The sequence below is a fragment of the Gavialis gangeticus genome, unplaced genomic scaffold, assembly GCF_001723915.1.
Source record: "Gavialis gangeticus isolate Ggan-Ray unplaced genomic scaffold, GavGan_comp1, whole genome shotgun sequence".
In the NCBI taxonomy this organism is placed as follows: Eukaryota; Metazoa; Chordata; order Crocodylia; family Gavialidae; genus Gavialis; species Gavialis gangeticus.
This window is the reverse complement of record NW_017728980.1, coordinates 9,746,304-9,750,459: the sequence shown is the minus strand read 5'-3', so window position 1 is coordinate 9,750,459 and position 4,156 is coordinate 9,746,304.

The window sequence follows — 4,156 nt, the reverse complement described above, 5'->3', positions numbered from 1 at the left end:
TTTTTTTTTTTTTGGGGGGGGGGGGGGGGTATTTTTTGGCTTGCTCTGGATGTCTGTAATTACATTTTAACCCTGATGGACACAACAATGGAGATTCATGGAGGACTGAAGACATTCAGCGTCTTCATCAGTCACCTGGAAGATGGCATAGAGTGCACCCTCAGCAAGTTTGCAGATCACTCCAAGCTGCGGGGAGTAGTAGTAGATATGCTGGAGGATTCAGAGTGACCTTGACAAATTGGAGGGTTGAGCCAAAAGGAATCTCATGCTGTTCAATAAGGACAAGTGCAAAGTCCTGCACTTAGAATGGAGCAATCCCATGCACTGGGACAGGCTGGGGACTGACTGGCTGGGCAGCAGCTCTGCAGAAAAGGACCTGAGGGGGACAGTGGACAATAAGCTGAAGATGAGCCAGCAGTGTGCCCTGGTTGCCAAGAAGGCCAGTGGCAGCCAGGGCTGCATTGGTAGGAGTGTTGCCAGTAGGTCAAGGGAAGTGATTATTCCCCTCTATTCAGCACTAGTGAGGCCACATCTGTGTCCTGTGTTCAGTTGTATGCCCCCACTACAGAAGGGATGCGGACAAATTGGAGGGAGTCCAATGGAAGGCGACAAAAATGGTTTGGGAGCTGGGGGACATGACTAGTGAGGAAAGACTGGGGGAACTGGGCTTATTTAGTCTAGGGAAGAGAAGACTGAGAGGGGATTTAACAGCAGCCTTCAACTCCCTGCAGGGCAGTTCAAAAGAAGATGGTGCTGAACTGTTCTCAGTGGTGACAGATGACAGGACAAGGAGCAATGGGCTCCAGTTGCAGCAAAGGAAGTTTAGGTTAGATATTAGGAAGAATTCTCTCATGAGGAGGGTAGTAAAACACGGAAACAGGCTACCCAGAGAGGTGGTGGAAGCTCCTTCCTTAGGGGGTTTCAAAACCCGGCTAGACAAAACCTTGGCTGGGATGATCTAGTTGGGGCTGGTCCTGCTTTGAGCACAAAGTTGAACTAGATGCAACCACCTGAGGTCCCTTCAAATCCTCATTTTCTATGATGCTATAACTGTGTCTCTCCAGGATGAGCACAGATGTCAGAACCAAATGGCTGTTCCTTCTAAGTGATAAATGGGCGCATAAAAAGAAACAGGAACTGCTGCAACCCAAGCTGCAATCTAAGACTTCCTTGCCCCTGGGAGATCTTGCATCACAGCAGTGAGAGCTGGGGGTGGTGCATGGAAAGCAACTCATCCTCCTCAACAGTAGGTAAAAGCAATACCTGAAAACAGTTCTCTTGACTCATCTGAGGCAAACCTCAGACAGGTCAGAAGAGTAGCATCTGCACTGGGTGTTCATGCCATGTATTAGGATGGAGAGACAGATGTAGCTGGCATGTGGGGCAGACCGCTACCAACCTGCAGGGGGTGAAGTGTAGGGACACAGCACACCTGAACACATGTGGGTCATCGAGGACCAGGTGCAATGAATTCTCCCCATGCAGTGTCCAGACTTCCTGGAAATACCACTGGCTTCAGATGCATGAAGCACATTTGCCCGGTTGGGGGCTGTCCCTGATCCATCCACTCACATCACTATCAATGGCTCAGCACAACCCAACTACCCCACTCTACTCATTGCAGCCTACTATGCAGCACAGGATGTGCATGAAGGCCAGAAAACCCACTAAACTAATCCTGAGCTAGTAAAAGTGGAAGCAGAGAATCCCGGCCTTGAAAGGGACCTCATTAGTCCACAGCAGCACAGCTTGCTGTTCTTATACCATCCCAGGCATGCCTGTCCAGTCTCACAAAAACCTCCCATGAAGGGGATGCTACAGCTTCCCCAGACAGCTCATTCTACATCCAGGGAACCGTGCACCCTCTCTCCTTCCTCAGGAACTGCTCTTGAAACGAGGAGCTCTTCAGGGGATGGACTGTGCCTCTCTGCAATCCTTACAACAATGTACTTCTGATCCAGGATTGAGGCCCCTGGCCTGCTACTGATAGGAACAATGAATAGGTCTAACGCCACACTGCTTTGCACCCTGTAATGAGGCTAGCAGCAGCAGAACGGTATCCCCAGCCCTATCGGTGTATTTGGCATAAAACTAGCGAGTCTACCAGTACTGAGCTCTGCTGTCTTTTCTAGAGCAGGCCACCCTTGAACTGTCTTTGGCATCCTTTAGCATAATGCCTGCTGAGGTCCCAGATCCCAGCGTCTCAGCGTGGGTAGCAGAACCCTATCGATGCGTGCTTCCAGCAGGATGTGGCCGACAGCAGGTGCACCATGCAGACCCCTCCTTGGATGGAAACAACCTGACCTCATTCACTCTCTTCCCCCAGCAATGAGTCATCCCGCAGTGACTACAGCAATTCAGTCACAGATTAGCCCACGGGCACTGTTGTTTTGACCACAGATCCCCAGTCCAACAGCCGCTCTGTTGTCGGGGAAGTTTGCAGCACGGTGCCTCCAGCATGAGAGGAGATACAACATGGCTGGCTGTGAAATCTGTTTTAGAAATCAGAGCAAGAGAAAAGCACAAGAGTCCACAACACAAAAATCACATCTTTTGGGGCATGCATGGGCAAGGAAAGAGGGCTCAGACAGTTCACCCCAATTTGCCAGGGGCAGCTGGATGCAACTTCCTGTGACACATGAACAAGCTCGTTGCCTCCTTAAAGCCACCGTTGCCCTTCCATGCACCCACCTGGACCATTATAGACATAATTGGCTCTTGCCTATTTTCCCTTCTAGGGCACAAACCATGGTATGGACAGACACTGAACTTGATTTGATGTTGGCTCATGTGCTCACTAGTTCAGGTTGATCATCCCGAGCTTGGGGAGACTGAAGGAAAAAAAAACCAAAAAGGAGTCTTTTCTGATCTAATTCAGAGAAGGGACAAGATGTAAGCTGAGTTACATGAAGGATAAAAGCCCTGGAGGTGTTGTACTGTGTCACAGTGCATCAGGCTTTGCTGAGCAGCCCCATGTGAACTCCATTGTACGATTCAATTCAGTTCTCTCACCCCTTCTTCTCTAATGACTCTGAATAGTAATTCACCTCTCCTGCCTCCTGCCCAAAACTAAGGCGAAGAAAGGGGTTTTACTTTCTACTAAGAAAGTCATTTAACAAGTAGCACTTGAATCACATAAACTGCTGCTGCGGAGGTACTCAGTCTCACTCAGAAAGGGAAAGGATTCAGATGCCCTAACTAAGCTCTCCTCTATGGAATAAACATCCTATGGGAGAGAGATGGCTCCATCCGCAGCCTCCTGCAGTGACTCCTATTCTGTTTGAGAGTGACACCCTTCCACATACTGGCAGTCTGGTGGATGTAAACAGCCAGCAAGGAAGAGAACCCCAATGGAGGTCCACGTTGGACCTTGATGGACCCAACTGTGGCCTATTTACATCTTTTGCATCTGTGTACAGGTCCCATTTTGTCCTGGCATGAAGGATACCTTTGCATGCCAGGCAGCCTGCCTCAGGTCACAAAAGCAGTGCTGCATAGACGGTGAGAGAGCGCTACCAGCAGTGCTGCATACCAGCCCTTCCCTGCCCAGCTCTTGCATGATAGCTCCTCTCAGAGGTTGTGGCGTGCCAGCCTTTGGGGAGCAGCTGGAGGCATTAGTGTGTGTTGTACCACGTGCAGAGACTGGTAATAAGACTTGCGGCCTGGCTGGGTGTCAGAGCTGGCATGCAGCCATTAATACCATTCTAGAGGAGTGCAAATTGAAGAATTACACACCACAACCATGTTAGCTTTGACCTGGGCACTGATTTCAGAGCAGAGGTAATACCTAACTACACGAGCTCTCGGCATCTTCCACAGACTGAGCTGCCAACGCGATCTGGAAATGCTTCTGCCTTGGACAGCAGTGCTGTGTACAGGACTCATGGAGAAACCCATGAACCTGCTTCTCAGTTGCACCAAACTGTGTTACTCTATATGCCACACTGGCACACTTACAGGTTGTCCTGAAGTCTAATCCCAGCTCTGTCACTGGCTCTCACTGGTCAGGTCACTTTCTACCCATGACTCAGTTTTCCCATCTGTAAAACAGAAGTGATGCCAGTGGTGCCTCTCCTAAGGGGAAGGATGCCTTGAGAAATGGTTAATGCTAAAAATGGCTAAGAGGTGTTCCTGTGTCATTCATCCCCCCCCCCCC